Below are 20,560 nucleotides of genomic sequence, written 5' to 3'. Positions count from 1 at the left end.
TGCTTATTTATAACTTACAAAAGTTTTTTCCAATGTTGCTGATAACTAAAAAATAAAAAAAAATGATTTTAGTTATGTTCTTAAATGATTGACGGCATTGAATTTTAGCATTCGTGCTCTTATGCATGTTTGTATGTATATACATATTCTTTTAGCTGACCTGAAGAATATTAAATATGCAAGTTCTCATGTATTGCTTTTTTTCGTACTCTAAAATTTTTTTTCATTGAATAATTTTCTAACTTTCTCTGTTCTTTTGTATAACTCTTCGTACGCATAATTTTACGCCTCTGCTTTTTTCATGTTCTCTCCACGCTCCACGCAAGAATTTCAATATTTTCTGATTCTATGCCTATACACATACCAACATTTTGATGTTTAGTACGTGTCTTCTTTGGCAGTGACTATTGTTTTGTTGGAGTAGTTATTGTTAAAATTCGTTGGTTTGACCACCAACCATACCATTTTTGTTCTCTAACACCCATAGAGCAGCTCATAGTTTTAATTTTGAGTTTTTATTTAATTTTTTCCTTGGTTTTAAACATTAACATTGTTTTAAATATATTGTGCGTAAAGTTCACATTAAATTATGTATACCATACAAAATTTTTTGTGTACTACTTCTAATTTTAAAATTCAAATTGAAAAAAAAAAAAAAATGAAATAGTAGGCAAAATTATATTTAACACTTTTTACAGGTTGACCTGCAAATTGACAGTGGATTAAGTGCGAAAGTAACCGTCTTACTGTATACCGTTATGACCCTAAATATTCAAGTTACTAGCGCTCTTTGTACGCTCTAGCGCCTGACATTATCGATATGTTTATTGATGCCACTTAAAGTCGCGTCGCGATTATTATCACAATTTCCTACCAAATGCGACTCGCAGTTCAGTAAATATTGGTGGGAGTGTTCGATTGGTACCTTTTGTAGGTTGAGTGCCTCTTTATGTGGCAGACTAATATTTTATTGGTATTTTTTCCACCATCAAGAAGGGCTTGAACCTTGTTTGTGTAGTTGCCATTGAATATTTATATAATCTAAGTACTAGGAGTTCCGTTTCGTGCATCCGAACACTCTTCAAAATCGAATAATCACTGCCCTTTCGTGTAATTTGCTCTATATTCTCATCAGTGTACGTTTCTATTTTGTTTTCTTTATCTTGCGCTTCCCTCGTCCTTATATTATTTTAACATTTACCCCAATTACTTGCCTTGCTAAGTCCCGCTTACTTATATGCATATACGTACACACACATTCGTCCAATTTTCCAATCCACCCACTCATGTCAATTAATTGTAATGTAATGACATAGCGTTATCGACTGTCTGATATTTTTGTTTTTATGTATTTGTAGTTACTTTGGTTTTTCTTATTTTTATTTTTGTAATACAGAGTAGTACCCATTGCGCTGACTCAGATTCAATTAACCTAATGCTCAATAATACTTACTATATGGGTTGTGATTCCTACAGGCATTTACAACAACACGACCCTTGGGAAGTACGTTAATATAAGAGAAAAACAATATTGACAACGCAAAACTACAAGCAAACGTACTTCTCGTAAAGTATAAACTAGTTAACGAATTTGCTACAAAACTCAATGAAATAAAATTGAACCGAAAAAAAAACAAAAAAGGGGGGAGTATTTATACGCAACATAAATTTACAAATAAGTACAAGTGAACTTTAGTGAAAACAGTAACAAAAATTACCAAAAGTGTTGTGGGGGAGCGCTGCTGCCAGAACAATAGCAACAAAATCAGTAACAGCAAAAATAAAAAATTCAAATGCCAAAGGGGGTGTTCGCAGCGAATGCGCACTATCAGCTGACCGAAAGGTCATGGTAGCTTGAATGAAAGTGCGAGCGAGCACGCATCCGACAAAAGAGTGAGAAAGAGAGAGGAAAGAGAGTAAATCGATGCAATGAAAATGCAATTGGTGAAAATGCAATTGGTTTTTCTATTGGACGCTGAGTTCTCTCATTCGCTCAAACTCCTCCGCATCATTGCGATTTTTACACTATTCCGTTATCAGACTGACGACTTTTGCGTTGCTGTCCTTGCTGCGCTGCTACATGCGTAAATTTTAGGATTGCTGTCAATACATAGTGAAAAAAGAAATTCATTCACATAATATTATATGTATATGTACAATGTATGTATGTATAAAGAATTCTAGTTTTGTTCCAATTATGAAAATACGCGTCACGTGTCATGATTTTGACAGGTTGTCAGCTGCAACGATTAAAACGTAAAATTTATTTTCTCTACAAGAATTTGCCCTATACACCGACACTATGAAAGTATTTCCTACACCCTGGGTTCTTTTTGTTCTATTTTAAAATGAAATATGCAACATTATGTGGATGTGAGTGCAACAGTTTGAGAAAATAAAACGCTATCCTTTGAACATGCTGATAAAAGAAAATGAAAATTTGACAGCTCTGACACAGGGTGGAATAAATGCGGCATGATTGCGAGAAAAGAAAACACGAATGGTTGTATGGCCATCCGGGGCAAAATTGTTACATTAACTTCGGCTGTTACGTCATAGGGAATTTGTGAAAAATACAGAGAGGCAAATGAAATGAATAAAAATTGTGTAAAGTGAGGTTAGTTCAGACGGCAATGAAGTAACATGAGCAGTAGCTGCGTTGATTTTTTCATATATCACCAATTGAGATTTTTGCTGCCTTCTATTGTAAACAAACCCCTGTTACGTCAGCAAATCAGCTATTCCTTCAAAATCGCTGAGAGCCGGTTAACGGTCTTATGGTGGCCACACTTTCTGAAATCTCTCCACCGTGTGTTATTTAATCTAAGTGCAACTTTGAGCAGGTAAATTCTGACAGATGAATTCAACAATTTTTATATTACTTTATGGCTGACCATTTCAGTAATTTATTATAATCGTACATTATTAGCAAATTTTTCGTTATTTGCCTTTTATGACAATGAAATACTTCGTCTGGATGTTCCAAAGATTTACTTGGCTATTATTAACAAAGAAATAGATTGATTTCAAAAATCAGGCTATTTGCTTATTATTTTTTTCGCGGCTCAATTCTCAACGCGTTTATGAAATATTTTATATACACAGTTTTGCGAAAAAAAAACAAATACTCAATTGAATGGAAAATGACTACAAAAATTATTTTTATTTATTTATTTATGACATTTGTATTTATGGACAATTTCGACTATTTGACTTTTTCGAACGTGTATAATCTTTATGGCCTATTTACATCGAGCCTTAACTGCAGTTTACGGTGAACTATAGTTAAATATCGCTTTCAAATGGCGAAATTTTTAATCAATGGTTTTATTAAAGCTCGTAAATTCTCTTTTAGAAAGGAGTTAACTGAACTCTACTGGCCAAACAGAAAATTATGTGCTAGAAGTGTTAGTCGTACTAGAACCTAATTAACTTAGTCAAATCGAACGTTAAAAACACATTCTATAATATAACGCCGAATTCATATCAGTTTGATTTATAGGAGAAAATAAAGATTTTCAATGCAAAATTTGTAAACAATCCACAGGCTTTTTAACTTTTAGCCTCTTAACTTTTGGTTAACTTTGGTTTTTAACTTCGAGAACTTCAACCATTTCACCTACCAAACTTTTAATAGTTTCTTTGGGACTCTTTTTTTTAGATAACATGTGGACCTACATATTTTCGGCTAAGAGTACGTTTAAATACGTCTTCCTTTCACGTAAATTTCGTTTCACCCTAATGCAAATATCATACTTTCATATGTCGGAGCATATCTTTGTAAAAATCTGCGTATCAAGAAGTTGTACGCACCACCCTGTTATCGTTATGTTCCCTTTTGCATGTCTTTGCTGTGCTTACTTATCATTTAACTTGTTTTTAAATTCATTTCCTTCTAATCCGCTGGGATTTAAACCGCCTACACTTTTAATCGCTGCGAGGACTTAATTGCATACCAAACTTATTTCGCTTGGCGTCAAGCGTTGGGCACCCCTCTATTCTCCGCTTTGCGTTTGTATATGTGATTGCATGAACTAAACTGCTTATGTAATGGGGATACTGAAAAGTTTACTACTTTCATTCATATTCGGTATACATACATACGTGCATATGTATGTACGAATACGCATACCGCACTTTGCCGCAAGCCAAAAAAGGCGTGGTGGTGTGAGAAGAGAAAGAGGATTTTTACGATTATTTCAACTAAGTCAAAGTTAATTGTTTTCCTCAACCTTTGACATATCGACAAATATAGTTTTCAGTTGAGATATTCAAAGAGATATGGATGGATTAAAAAACAACAAAAACAAATTGAAAAGAAAGAACAATATTCCAGTTATTATTAATGCAAATTAGTTTAATTGTCTTGTAGACGACGGGTTGATATTAAAGAAGTAAATAAGCTTACTTAAAAATGTGGGTAAATGGGCTTGGTACCCCACACTTTCGAGGAAATATTTGCAGATATCTATGGAACTTCTTTATCAAACTCTACCATTGCTTTTGTTCTTCTTAAACATGATTTTGAAAATTATTGAAATCTGGCATACCCATCGCCCATTCAAATAAAAATGAAGATATTATGACGAAATTTTTTATAAAAATTTTTTGGTATTAGCTGGATGAGTGGTTATGGAATGGGTGAAATCGGTTAACAATCACGATAACGGTATTTTTCAAAAATCAGAAAAGCTAAATTAATATTTCATTGACCAGTAATGGAAAAATGCATAAAATTTGAATGGATAAAGATTTTGATGATAGAATATTTGTATATCAAAATTTTTGGAAAATAAATAAAAATAAATTAATATAACGGTACTTTTCACTTTTTGAAAACGTCTTGAATGGGGAATGATAGAAGTGTTTTTATATAAAATGTTTAAAAATTAATAATTTAACAATAATAATTTCTTTTTACGTCGCTAATTTTAAGTAAATACATAAAAATAGGATAGTGTATAGTGGATGTTTTAAGGATCGAAATATTTTTATACAAACAGTTTTGGAAATACATAAATAAAAATTAAAATAACGGTAAAATTGAAAAATTTGTTAATAGTGTTGAGGAAATACATAAAAATGGATTAATTAGGGGGCATTTTTAAAGATAAGTATTTTAATATAAAATGTTGGCAAATAAATAAAAATTAATCTAAATTTAATCTTCAAAAAATTTTTATATATTTACTAGCAAACCCGGCCCCCTTCGCTGGGCACACTAAAATAGAATAGATATGGTTTAGAACAGAAAATATATGGTTTTCATATTATTTATTTCTTTATTCTTTAATCAAGCGCTTTGGCATAAACAATATTTTTTGTTTTTCTTTTTGTTTTTGAGTAAATATAAAATATAAATTGAAAATCAGGAAAAAAGAAGATGGTTTTTAAATTTCAAATCAACGCATATGAATAACTAAGAAACAATCGTCTTTTTTCCTGATCATCCATGAATTTCTCGTTTCAATTTATATGTTTTATTAAGCATTGGAGCTTTTTTAACCATTATCCATTTATATTTAAAAAAAAAACGAAAAAAATTTCATTCACACATAATTTCATTCGGATTTTACACTAAATTCTCAAATTTCGTAAGAAGTTAATCACTGTTCCAAAATCCACTCCAAAAAAATTCACAAACAATTTTTACATATTGTACTTACGTTTTTTCCTTATGGCATCCAAATCAGAAAGAAATATTGACACATTGTAACTCACACTGTCAATTTGACAGTTCAGTTCCGCCCCAAGCGTTAAAAAAGTAAGCGACATTATGGCTGGATCAAAAGAACGCTGTATCCGTTGCCAGTGCTCCGAATTACAACCAAACTTTACGAAACCCATTTTCAATACTTACTTAACAATGTGCGTAAGTTTGGTTTAATTCGGTGCAAAGACACGGCGGGTCCACGTTTTGGCATATATTTCGAGACCCTAGTCATCAATAGGTATGAAAATTACCCCGTATTAAAGCACTTATCAACAGCTTTCATTTGATATCCATATTGTACAAACACATTCTAGAGTCCACGTTTTGGTCTCTATCTCGAGACCCTAGTCACGGAGCGGATGGAAATACTCTGAACCAAAGCATTCACCAACAGCTTCCATTTGATACCCATATTGTACATACACATCCGAAGGTTACCCGGGTCCACGTTCTGACCTATATCTCGAGACCCTATCTGCCAATAGGTATCCAAACTATACGGAAACCATCTTCAATACCTCCTTAACAATGTGTGTAAGTTTGGTTTAATTCGGTTTAAAGACACGGCGGGGCCACGTTTTGGCATATATTTCGAGACCCTAGTCATCAATAGGTATGAAAATTACCCCGTATTAAAGCACTTATCAACAGCTTTCATTTGATACCCATATTGTACATACACAACCAAAGGTTACCCGGGTCCACGTTTTGACCTATATCTCGAGACCCCAGTCACGGAGCGGCATGAAAAATACTCTGTACTAAAGCATTCACCAACAGCTTCAATTTGATATCCATATTGTACAAACATATTCTAGGGTCCACGTTTTGGTCTCTACCTCGAGACCCTAGTCACGGAGCGGCATGAAAAATACTCTGAACTAAAGCATTCACCAACAGCTTCCATTTGATACCCATATTGTACATACACGTCCGAAGGTTACCCGGGTCCACGTTTTGACCTATATCTTTATTCGAATTTTTCTCACCTTTTAAACCTTCCCTAGACCTCCACGAATAATTCAAGACCAAGATAAGATAAATCCGTTCAGCCGTTCTCGAGTTTTAGCGAGACTAACGAACAGCAATTCATTTTTATATATATAGATTTATTTTATTTTATAAAGGTTTACATAACAATAAAATTATTATACAGACTAAAAGTAGTGCAGCGCTAGCATCGGAGGCTTTCGTTGAGAAAATACATAAAATTAGAAGAGTGAAGGAAATAAATAAAAAATTATTGCAACGGTAATATTAAAGGTTTTTTATACATATGCATAAAATTAGAACTGTGAATGTGTCTTAAAAAAAAAATACGTTTATGAAAATTTTTTGGGAACTAAGTAAAAATATTTGTAACGGTTAAATTAAAAAAATATATATTTGAGTCACCAATGACGAAAAATTGCGTACAATACAATTTAAATGGTGAATGTAAGATATTGGAATGATAGAAATATTTGTTGAATGGGAATGCTCCTCAAGAGATTTTTTCGTATGCCCGGTCGTCAACTTGATGCATTTATATATATACGTATGTTTATTTTAATAATAATTTCGACTTAATCCTAACCCCTGCCTAACCTAACCTACAAAATTATGTACGACATTTTTTGGTCGTTTCCTTGAAAGCATAGGGTTTGGCTCCACGTATATCAATGCCAAATGGCATTAGCTTCATTGAAAATAAAATTATAGTAACCGCAAAATAAAAAGAAGAGTTAAAAGTAAAAAAAGCAATTGATACTTAAAAAAAATATAATTAAAAAAATATAGTTTTAAAAATTAATAAAAAAAAATTTTTTTAAGTAAAAAAAGTTATAATTCTTAAAATAAAAAAATAACAACAATATAATTTTAAAAATGAGAAAATATATATATAATTTTAATAATATAATATATTTAATATAATATAAAATTTAAAAAATATAGTTTTAAAAACTAAAAAAAATTTAAAAATAAAAAAAAATATAATTTTGCGAATTAACACGTTTACGCCGGCGCTGTTATTCATGGTCTTCGCCCACAGACGGCAATGTTTACATCTTTTCGCTCTATCGGACGGCAGCGATTGCAGGTCATGAAACGAAATTTGTTCGTAAGGGTAGTCGTTTAGGGCATCTCATCTCATAGGTACCGTCTAATAAAGTACCATTGGTGGTACGCGCTACCAGATGATGCAATCTTGTGCGGGCCACCGGTGGTACGCGCCGCCCCATGAAGCAGACTTGTGCGGGCCACCGGTGGTACACGCCGGCGTGAACGTGTTAAAAAAGAAATATAATTTTAAAAATTAAAAAATAATAATATTAAAAATTAACAAAAAAAAAAAAATTAAAAAAAACATGCAAATGTAAATAATATTTTTTATATATTATTGTATATATACATATATTTAAAAACTAAAAAAAATATCATTTTTAAAATAAAAAAAATGAAATACAATTTTAGACATTAAGATATATATGTATATGTATATTATTTTAATAATTAAAAATTAAAAAAAAAATTATGATATTAAAAATGAACAAGAATGTAAATAATTTTTTTTAAATATTGCTGATTTATATTAAAAAAATTAAAAAAATTATAATTAAAAAAAATATAATTTTAATAGTTAAAAAAATTATAATATTAAAAAGTAACAAAAACAAAAAAAAATAATATATTATTATTGTATATTTATATTTAAAAACTAAAAAAAATTATAATTAAAAAAAATATATAATTTTGAAAATTAAAAAAAAAATAAATATTAATTTAAAAATTAAAAAAATATTTAATTTTAATAATTAAAAAAACTATAATATTAAAAATTAACAAAAACAAAAAAATTTTAAAAGTATATATAAGTTGTAAATAATATTTTTTTATATATATGCATTTTTCGCGTGGGAATCCAGTGGCAATTTCGAAGAGTTCACGACACGGGTAAAAAAAAAAATAAAAAATAGAAGTCTAATTTTTTTGTCCATCGAATAAATTTAGGGGATAAAATATTTTTCAATCAGAAAATCATGAAGAAAAAATATTTTTCTGAGCATCCTAGGTTATAAGGTGGCGCAAAATTAATCACCCTATCGGAGGATCTATAATTTTTGGCAAATGGCGCCTTACGTAAATCATATTTGACATTGCTATTATTTAGTAAAAAAGTTATTCAAAACAAACTTGTGTTATTAATTTTGCGCCACCTTGTACCATGTATGCATGTTCATATTACACAGTGTGTCATATAGAGAATTAAGTTAGGTTAGGTTAGTGATGGCTAATCTGTACAAAAATCGCACTTAGGCCTCTTGGGTACTTAGTGTTACCAATGCTCTGTGTATGGAGCCAAATTATTATTTTATGCAATTCGTGATGCACATTTTAGCGAGCTTTAGCAAGCCGTTCAGCCTTCTGTCAGGAATATCCTTCAAGGAGAGAGTCAATAGAGAATTAAGTATGTTCAAAAAAGTTAGAATGAATAGAAAGTTATTCATTTAAACACATAAAACTACTTCTTCTTCAGTGGCACAGCAAAGCAAGTTGAGTTACTGCTGGTTTCCCATATTTTCGTTATTCTTTAAACTCAATTCAAGAGGGTAAGCTATTCACTAATTAGATTCCCATCACTGCGCTCTTCTGCCGAAATTATTACACAGTTTTTTTATTTAAATTTTTATTTTATTTTATTATTTAAATTTATTTTATTTTATTTTATTTTGTTTTTTTTTTTTATTTTATTTTATTTTTTTATTTTATTTTATTTTTTTTATTTTTTAATTTTTTTTTTAATTTCTTTTATAATTTTTTTTATTTGTTTTTTTTTTTATTTATTTTTTAATTTTTTTTTTAATTTCTTTTATAATTTTTTTTATTTGTTTTTTTTTTATTTATTTTTTATATATATATTTTTGTTTTTTTTATTGAGTTTTTGGAGAATTAACTATCGCTTTCCCCGCGGCACTCTAAACACTGCACTTCAATGGCTATTTTTGGTTTGAGTTTCGCGCTTATGGCCAATGAGCGCGTGCTTACATACAGTAATGTAAGTGCAACCAAAACAAAAACCAAAAAGAAAAAAAAAATCTGGGTCATTAACGTTAACGTTTGCTTTCGATTTATTGTAACTAGTTACATATCGATGCGTTGTTGGTGTATACATAAGTAGTATGTCTGACTGCCATTTGTGTAAATATAGTGTAATATGCGCACAATTTGGTGTACTAAGTTTTTTCTCAATGCCATTTCTGCGTTTTTTTTTTTACTTGATAACTAATTTTATTTGAATATTCATGAACTAAGTAAGTTTCTTTAAACTTGGCAATATCTGTTGGCGATGGTTTTTTATTTTTTTGTTAAACTTTTGTTTTCTTCGAGTATTTACGTACTTATTGTATTTGCACTGCTTTAGAATTTTGCAACCGATTTCAATTCATACTATGATTATATTATACCACGTACACACACATACATACATATGTTTGTACCGAGTAATAGCCTAGTATTATTTGCTGCCTGGCATTATACCGCATTGCAGTCGCACATTTGCATGGATTATGCAATACTTTTTGTGTTCACATCTACTTAAAAGCAACAGCTTTAAATTCGCTTGTCAATTCTATTCATAAAACATCCTGTCGACGTGTCCTTACATCGTACTTGCGTACATATTATATCGGGTGTTTTTTTAGCGGCATGGGAACTACCGATATTACCATAATTATGGGAGTGACAGCTGAGAATGGCAAACTGTGCTAACATTTCTGTTCAGTAAGGCTGTCAGTAAGTTATCATAAATCGTAAGTCATCATGAATTGCATAACGCCAGAAAAATGCTTTCAAATTGTGGAAATTTACTTTGAAAAAAAAAAAACTTCTGCTCGCGAAGTTTATAGAGCGAAGTGTTGAAGAAGCCGCCGAAATGTCGATTCGTCGTCGTTCTTAATTTGTTGACCAAAAGCAACTCTTCCAAATTGTGGAAATTTACTTTGAAAGAAATGAATCTGTTCGCGACCTGTTGAAGAAGCCGCCAAAATGTCGATTCGTCGTCGTTCTCAATTTGTTGACCTTCGTCTCTCGACTACGTGGAAAATTTTACGTAAGGATCTTGGCTTACGTGCCTATAAAATACAGCTCGTGCAAAAATTCAAGTCAAATAACCATCATTTACGTCGTATTTTTGCTGATCGGGCTCATTTAGATTTATTATTCAGATTTATTATTTTTTTCAGTAGTCAAAAATTGGATTGATTGAGTGGACTATGTAACTCGTAGCCACATCGGACATATGCTGGTTGCAATACTAAAAAAGTAAATGTCACAAAATTATCTGCCAGATTCTATTAAAAAAAAAATTCATGCCAAAAATATTTCTGTTTTGTATTATCATTCTAAGCTCTCCAGCTCCTAAAAAAGCACCCGGTACATACATCTATTTTGTAACTTGTTTACCGTTTCTTTACCATTTTTCTTGGCTAATGGACATGTTTTGTTCGATACATTTTTTGTGTCATCCACTACCACAACCTCTTCATGCAGTTGGCTAAGAAATAAAGTTTTTTTCTTTTATTGAAAACACAAATACCATCTCAATTTTGGCACTCATTTCTAATGCGAAAAGTGTCCATCAATGTCTTATTCTTCTTCCCGTTTTGGCAGAGTAATCGCCTAAGCGATTTTGGTGGAGTTCAACAAAATGCGTCAGCCACTTCTTTTTCTTGATGTCAACTGACGTAAGTTACAATAAAAAAACACTAAGTCTAACCAATTCTATCTTCGCTTGGTATTTTCTACACAGAGGAAATCTTCATATTCTTTTGCACCAACCCATTGAATTTTTTCAATGCACACATGGTTCGTACGACATGACCTAGCCAATGGAGCTGCTGGAACTGTACTCGATGTGCTAAATCTGCGTTGCTTGAGCTACCAGTAAATTCTAGTAGGTTGTCGTCAAGGCTTATCTATTAAAGGTGGTATCGGTAAATCAGCTGATTTGTTTTTTTTTCTTTCGCCATGTTCATGTGGCTGTCAGTCCAGAATGAAACAGGCGAATTCATTCTTTGTTTTCTACTTTTCCAATAATTTGCTTTCACATCAAACGTACAAAACATTGTTGTTGGTCTAGTGCCACCACTTCTAATGAATGCGCCATAAAACAATTTCCCATAAACTTTTGAGTATTGCTACTGAAGCGGAGCAACAGTGCTTGTCGTCATTCCAGTAACGTAGAATCGACTGTCGGGGGAACGGGTATGTGTATGACTACCGTTCGGATTAATGCTTCGAAGCCCATTTTGAGCATGAAACATCAAATAATAGGAAAAACTCTTTTCTAATAGCGGCTGTTCCAGGGTAGCAATAGCAAACTTGTACTGTTCAGAGGCGGTATACAATTCTAGGCTTCTCTATTTCTGCGAATTCATCAAGATGGAGATAAAAAATAGCGTGAAAACTCGGCTTTTGAAGGTATTCTGATTTTCGGTTAATGCCGTAGAAACCCCAGACGACGTAGAGTTCTTGATATTGAATTCTCTCATCTGTCGCTATCAGTTGGTACCACATCGCTTAGTTTCAGTGCTGGAACTTTTGTATCCATAAACAAATTTGAATTAGCCGACAGCGACTTCGCCGATTACTTTTGATGTTTCATGCAGCTGTAATTATTGTTGTAACGACTCGACAATTCCCCATAAATGTTTGGGGAGTGCTGCTGAAGCTACAGTTCTTGACCGGATTTCTGTCTGGATCGTAACGTAGAATCGACTTTTGGTACTCATTCCCTTTGCGCAGTTTAATTATTTTTCCATGCAATCGAATGGTCGCTTTTAGCTCATCGGATGTGGCGATCGTGGAATAGAAAGAGCAGATATCTGGCACAATAGAAAAGATGGTAAAAGAGATTCGCTGCCAGATTTATTATCGCTGTTATTGTTGCTCCCCAAGTTAAAGAATTTATTTACTATTTCAAAAGTATCACTGTCAACAGTGCAGGTGGTCCTCGACAGAGACTCCCTGAGGCTTCACTTGATGACAAGAGATATTTCGTGCGCTTGTTCATCTTCAGACACATTCGCTTTGTTTTTTTTTTTACTTTTGGATAGAGGCAAGCACTAACGTCTGCCGTTGTTGAGCTTTTTGATACCAGTATAGGTCAAGAACTGTATGCTTCTATAAAATATGGAGCCTGAGCGATTTTGTTCTGCAGCTCGAGCAAACTTTTCCACCATGAAAATGGAAATCTGTATTAAACGGCTCAGAGATGATCTTCCCAATGCTGATGGAGCTATTGGATGTGCACTGATACAATTATTTTTTGTGTTGTCGCTTTAAAATAAGGATTTGTTGTATGGATTTTTTGCGAGGTGTTCTTGACAAGATTAAAGTATGATTAGTTGGTTAGGTTACTCGTTGGTGAAACACTCAATGACCCTAAGGCCCATTGCGATATCTGCATTTGATTTCTATCTACAAAGTTGCTTAAACCGCTTAGATTTTTTGAAGAGGGTAACTGGAACCCCAGGTCTTCAAAGAAATAATCGCAAAGATATTTGGCACGGCTTCTTTGAAGTGCAGCACATTCACAGAGGAGGTATTGTACCGACTCAATTTCTTCTTCACCTCCACAACTACTGCAGAAGATATACCCAATCTACTGGCTAGGGTGCCAACTGCACTATTTAGTTAGAACGCCTATGAGGACGCCAATAGTTGATCTGTTGAATTCAAACAGACATTTTGTCCTTTTAAGATTCAGTTTTGGCCAGCGGGCTTTGGAGACTCTGCAGTTAGTAGTCCGAGACCACCTTCTATTGGTTTCAGCGATTGCGCTCAGGTCAATCGCAGTATGGACTTCGTTTAGAGGAATGCTTATATCCTCTACCACTCGCTGAAGGCCAAGATCAGAGTTTTTTCTTGTACACTCATCCGCTCTTTCGTTTCCATCCACTCCAGAGTGGCCGAGGACCCAACAAAGTGTGGTGTTGTGATCTGTCCCCGGAAACTACAACACACCTTGTTCTCGAGTTTGATCCTATAACGTAAAGAAAAATTAGATATCTCAGCCGGAGGAAAGGCACATGGCTCAGCCCAACCTATCTCCGTCTTAGGTTTATTGAGAGAACTGGGCTCGGATAAACTACTGCGATGTGTGGAGGGGAAAACAGGCTGTGGGGTCGGAGTCCATAACTCATGCTTATTCTCATTCATTCATCCAACTCAAGGAATTGCGTGTGCCCGCACGTCTGAGCATTGCGAGCATTAAACAGGAGAAAAAGGATAGCATTTTAAAGTTGTGGATTCTGAATTCTGAATTCTCTTGAACTTACCGTAGAGATACAAATGTTCGAAATGACATCGCATAAAGCAAAGCAAAACTAGAATAAAGCAAAGTAGATACCAAAACTAATTTACCGCGATTCATTCAAACGACGATCGTAGCAAACGCGATTCTGCTTGACGTTCTGTGCGATTCCCCACATTGATACGCAAAAAAAAAAGAAAAAAAAGAAAAACTTACCCATACATACACACCATTCTCAATAATTTTAGTGTGACCTATGTCTGCTATTCTTTTTTCTGCATCAAAATCGTCCATCTTCCATGATTATTAGCACAACTGCCTTTTTTGTGGTCTTTAGCCGCCATGCCTTCGACGACTTATACACGTCGGTTGATGATCGCACAATGTTGATTTGTTTTCGCTTTTGCTTCCCTCGTTCATTATCTGAATTCGCATGTTCTGGGGATGCCGTCATATCTTTTGTCATTCTGCCACTATTGGCCACATTCTCAAAAAAGGGGAGATTCAAAAGTTCGCACAGAGTAAAAAATTTATAACAGGCAAAACTTATTTCAACAAAAAACAGTCATGGCTGGAAAACAATGACCGTTGCATGCAACATACATATGTATGTATATATTACATGTATATGTATAGGCGAAGAAGCATACGTATAAAATGACTATTTTTTATATCTCTCTTGATTTTGCTTCTTTTTTAACATTCATTGTACGCGGCATTGGCGTCGCTATTGAGAGATTGACCGGTTTCTGCTGTTTTACAACCTTTTTTTATTTTTTCTACTAAACTTTGCTGTGTTAATATTTTCTTAACATTCGTTATGCGTGTGAGTCATTTAAGTTATCGTTTAGTTATTGAAAGCGCGCTAAGAAGCGTTGTCTTCACTCTCAGTAGGGTAATAATAGCAGATTTACATTGCTTACGAAAATATTTCATGCTTGGGGTTCGCCTTTATCAGACACGGAGTGGGAACCAGTGTATTTCAAATAGAATTTTGGGTCTAATAAATATCGAAAATTCAAGATGCTTAAAATAATTTTTTTAACCAAATCTCAAATATAAAACTATTATATATAAATAGGAATAAAAAAATTAATAAATTGAAATAAAATAATATATGAAAAAAAATCAAAAAATAATAAAAAAATAAATAAATGAAATATATTTAAAAAACTTATATAAAACAAAAATTTATAACTATTATTTTTTGTATATAATCATTGTAATTTTAATATATTTTTTGCACAATAATATTAGTTGATTATATTTTATTTTGACGCTCAACGGTAATGCTTATTTTTATACTATGAAAATGAAAAAAAAATTAATTGAAGAAAAAAAATTTGAATAAAAAATTAAAAAAAGAATAAAAATAAATTGAAATAAAAATGAAAAAAAATTAACTCTTATTTTTATACTATAAAAAAGAAAAAATAAATAAAAAACTGCCATAAAAAAAAATAAAAATAAAAATAAATGGAAATAAAAAATGAAGAAAATAAAAATAAATTGAAATAATAAAATCAAAAAATAAATAAATAAAATATATTTAAAAAATTGAAATAAAATAAAAATGTATTGTATAATTAATACTATTTGTAAATAATCATTGTAATTTTATTATTATTTTTTTTTTGCACAATAATATTAGTTGATTATTTTTTATTTTGACGCTCAGCGCGGTAATGCTTATTTTTATACTATGAAAATGAAAAAAAAAATAAATAAATTGAAATAAAAAATGAAAAGAAAATGAAAAAATAAAAAATAAGTAAAAATAACATATATGGAAAAAATTGAAATAAAAAATAAAAGTTTAATCATTTGTTTATTAAGCCGCTAGAAAAATAAAAAAAACAACAAATAAATAATTGGTCTTTCCACCCTTTTTGGGTGTTTGGCCGGGCTCCTCCTCCAATTTGTGACGTGCGTCTTGTTATTGTTCCACAAATGGTGGGACCTACAATTTTGAGCCGACTGCGAAAGGCAGATACTTTTTAATAGGAGCTTTTGCATGGCAGAAATTCACTCGAAGGTTTGCCATAGCCTGTGGGGGGGGGGGCGACCGTTATTAGAAAAAACTTGTTTTTATTTTGGTGTTTAGCGGAGACCCGAACCAACGTTCTCTCTGAACTTCGAATTTTAGTCACGCACCAATCCATTCAGTTAAGGCGGCCGCCAAAATAGTTGTGAAAAAATAAAATGCTCATGAAAGAAATATTGAGTAACAAGTAACGATATAGGATTACTCTATTATCTTAATTTGTTTCTGAGATTTTGGTTCTCAGGCTAAAAATTTTTATTATATTTTTATACTCAACGTTTATTAGTAATAAAATATAATTTTAACAAAGTTTTCCCCAAAGTTTTTTGTTTTCTTTTCCAATTTTTTTTTGTTTTTTTTTCTTTTCCAATTTTTTTTTGTTTTTTTTTCTTTTCCAATTTTTTTTTTGTTTTTTTCCATTTTTCCAATTTGTTTTTTGTTTTGTTTCTTTTCTTTTCTATTTATTTTTTTATTCTATTTTATACTCAAGGTTTAAGAGTAATAAAATATAATTTTAACAAAGTTTTTCCCAAAGTTTTTTGTTTTCTTTTCCAAATTTTTTTTTTTTTTCCAATTTTTTTTTCGTTTTTTCTTTTTTTTGCAATTTGTTTTTTGTTTTGTTTCTTTTCTTTTCTATTTATTTTTTTATTCTATTTTTATACTCAACCTTTCTTAGTAATAAAATATAATTTTAACAAAGTTTTTTCTTTTCTTTTCCATTTTTTTTGTTTTTTTTGTTCTTTTCCAATTTGTTTTTTGTTTTTTTCCTTTTTTTTACAATTTGTTTTTTGTTTTGTTTCTTTTCCAATTTTTTGGGGTTTTTTTCTCTTCCAATTGTTTTTTTTTTTTCTTTTCCAAATGTTTTTTTTTTTCTTCTCGAATTTTTTTCCTTTTCCAATTTTTTCCTTTTCCAATTTTTTTTGTTTTTAACTTTTATCTTTTCCAATTTTTTTTTGGTTTTCAGTTTATTCTTTTCCAATTTCTTTTTTTCAGTTTTGTTTTTCTTTTCCATTTTTTTAAATTTATTTTCTCCTCCAATTTTTTCTTTCTTTTCCGGTTTTTGTTTTAGACTTTTTTTCCAATATTTTTTTCTTTTCCAATTTTGTTTTCTTTTCCAATTTTGTTTTCTTTTCCATTTTTGTTTTTTTCCAAGTTTTTTGTTTTTGAGTTTATTCTTTGCCATTTTTTTTTTTCAATTTTGTTTTCTTTTCTAATTTTTTTTTTTCTCTTTTCTGATTTTTTTCTTTTCCAATTTTTTTTTCATTTCCAATTTCTTTGTGTGAAACTTCCATTAACATCCTTATTCTGTATATCGAGCTATTTCCCAAAGGGGAACCCGAGTGCAGTACAATGGACTTAATGTCGTCTGGCTGCTGTACTTGCTAGTTTGTCCGGAAACAAAATTCCATACGTGTGTTGTTACTATTTTTTTGTGTGCAGAATATTAAATGTCTGGCATATATTAATTAATAAAAAATATATTTATTTATGCATAAGAATCTCACTATTCTTATGTTTGCGACTACTATATTCTTTTCCTCTACAATTCGCCTTAAATAGTCTGGTACATACATAGATATGTACCAAGTAAACACCCTAACCCAAACATATTTTCCTAGCTATATTTTGCGCATCTTATCTACAATTAACACTTCGCGTTAAAAAATGTTTCTATAAAGCCAACATTGTTTTTTTACTGCTTATCAGTAAAAGAAAGTTTGTTTATTTTTCCATGCAAATTTGCATTATTATTTTTAAATAATTAGTTGAGCTATTTTACTATATATGGTCAGCAAAAACTCTCTCTCGCTTCGAAGGTACCTCTAATTACTATTAAATCTACAAGCACTGATAAAATATTTATTATTTTTATAATGATAACTACAGTAAATAAAATAGCTCATGTGTGCGATATTATCGTAATTAAGCTTTCAACAGTGTGAATTCATGACTCACATCAGCAACGGCGTGCTTCCAGGGAATGTACCCATAGAAAATTTGAAAATTACCAAAAAAAGCACAAATCAAGACCAACTCGTGAAAAAAGGCAACACTATTTATTGAGAGTTGACTCATCACATTATACAAATTTTTTGTTACCTTGCCCTTATTTTGATTTGAGTCTAATTTTTTTGTCTTTTACTTTTCCTAACTGCCTACGAAAAGAGCGTAAAAAATAAATTTTGCTATTAATGAACCGAACTGTTTTTTATATTTATTTTGTTTATTTAATTTAATTAAATTTTATATATTTTATTTTATTTTGTTTTGTATTGTATTTTATTTAATTGTTTTTTATTTCATATTTTATTATTTAATTCTGGGTTTATTGTATTTAATTTAATTTATTTTTCATTCCTTTAAATTTTTTTACGGATGTTTTTTTATTATATTATATTTTATTCCACCGTATTTTATTGTATGCATAAAATATTGCAAGGCGTCATTGCTTTTGCATTGGCAGTCGTCGTCGTTATATTTAATTGCATCTGCAACACCTGCAGCATACCTATATTCATAAGTCACCATTCATATTGTTCTCCCCTTCTGTGGTTATTCGATATGTTGTTGTTTTCAGAAAGTTAACAGGGTGCAGACTCAGCTTGGAAGCTACTGCAATACCTCAAATGCAATTTCCTCTATTTTTGCACATGGGTTACATACACATGCACGAATGTGCAAATGCATACATTCCAACATACAAGTATGTATGTATGTATGTATAATAATCAATGACACCTGTGCAATAATTGAGTCGGTCGCTGTGGCTACCAGTTGTGCTCATGCACGAACCCCTTTTTGCTTTTGTTATTCTTATCAGTATTATTCTTTTTATTACATATACATACATACAAAATGTACACAAACACAGCTAGTTTGATGATGAGCCAATGTTTGAATAGTTTTGATTTTCATATCTTACAATATTATTATGCAATGCGACGTCAATTAGTGAGTAATATCAATACCTTGCCTGCATTGTTTGCCAATACAATACAATGGGTTCCATGTATATACAACAACACTTTGCGTTTACAAACATATTACCGAGAGTATGTGATAAATTAGTGGGCTTATGTTAACATAGATTAGATTAACGGCGAAAAATGGCAAAAAACAAAAGGAATTCAAAAAGGAAGGTAAAGATGAAGGTGAAATATTTAAATGTACATACTTTGTATTGAATGGTTTGAATTTGAAGCTAAAACTCATGCGTAGTTCTGTGTTTAGTCCAAATTGATAAATTGTATCGATTAACGAATTTAAAGAATTACCCATCGCTTATTTGTAGTTGCGTATTAGCGAAAGTTGATTCGAAGTATTGGAAAAGTAAAACATTGTCAACCGTTTTGCCCGTAGAGGTGGCTGGTGTTCCCCTGTTTTCATGAACCGCGATGTTTTTCTGATTAGAAAAGTATTCTTTGATATGGCGAAAGTATAAAAGTCTTTGCCATACAACGTTGCAGTCACTCAGAGTAACTTAATGTATCTTTGAGATAGTACTGAAACTGCTGCTCTCTTTTATGATAATTTTATTTGCTTATAAATGCTTTTATTATTGTTACGAGGGGATTAACCACTGCGACCTCTCTCTCTCTCTCTCTCACTCTTAGCTTTACAGTCTGTAGTATACCATAGCTTCATCAACAATCCTCCTCCAATTCAGTCTCTCTCTGACACTGCGACCTGAAAGATCTTAATTTTTTTTTTAGTTTTATATTTAATTTTCTGAAATTTTTATTTATTATTTTTTAAACTTTTACTATTTTTTTATGAAAGTATAGTTTATTGTGTAACAAAAACTTTATACAGTGCAACCTCGCTTGGACGGACACTCCCGTCAGTCAGCTTTTGTCCGGCAAAGAAAGGTGTTCACTCGAAAGGGAGTAACTTCTTCCGATATATACGATTTAATAGTATAGGAAAAAATGTTCGCTCAAAGGAGGTGTTCGGCTAATAGAGGTGTCTGTTAGGAGAGGTTATACTGTAAAAGCAATTTTAAAGTTATATACAAAAAAAAAAAAAAATTTCGTCCCAATTCCACAGTTTTTAAGTAGAGGTTTTAGAAAATTTTTTGGTATGTATTAGGAGGTTGAATTAGTTTTAAAGGTGACACAAAGATGGCGCTATTTATCACTTTATCGCGTTGGCAATACTGAATATATATTCATGACAAAGCCTCATCCCTAGGCTTTGTTTATCAGTATCTGTCATTTCGCTGAAGTATAAACAACGCAGTGTTTTCGTGGTCCGAGTATGTCAACTTTCGTGCCGTCGAAACGCAATTTGCGGGAAGCTTTGCTTTTCTGCTTCAATTTGAAAAAAAATACAGCACAAGCCCGTGAATTGCTGCAGGAGGCCTACCCAGACCATACTCCGTCGATTTCAACATGTGAGTACTGGTTTCGACTATTCAAAAGTGGTGATTTTTACACCGAAGACAAGGAGCGTCTTGGCCAGCCCAAAAAGTTCGAGGACGCGGAATTGGGGGAATTGGTAAACGAGGACT

At 31.7% G+C, this 20,560-nt stretch overlaps 1 protein-coding gene across 9 annotated transcripts in view; it reads left to right on the top strand.

Annotated features, from left to right (window-relative positions):
- The window catches only part of LOC129238630 (dynamin), a 75,328-nt gene that overhangs the window by 2,069 nt on the left and 52,699 nt on the right, over positions 1–20,560 (top strand). The window lies entirely within an intron of this gene.

This window comes from Anastrepha obliqua, chromosome 2 (genome assembly GCF_027943255.1).
Source record: "Anastrepha obliqua isolate idAnaObli1 chromosome 2, idAnaObli1_1.0, whole genome shotgun sequence".
NCBI classification, from domain to species: domain Eukaryota; kingdom Metazoa; phylum Arthropoda; class Insecta; order Diptera; family Tephritidae; genus Anastrepha; species Anastrepha obliqua.
This window is presented reverse-complemented; position numbering and strand designations above follow the sequence as displayed.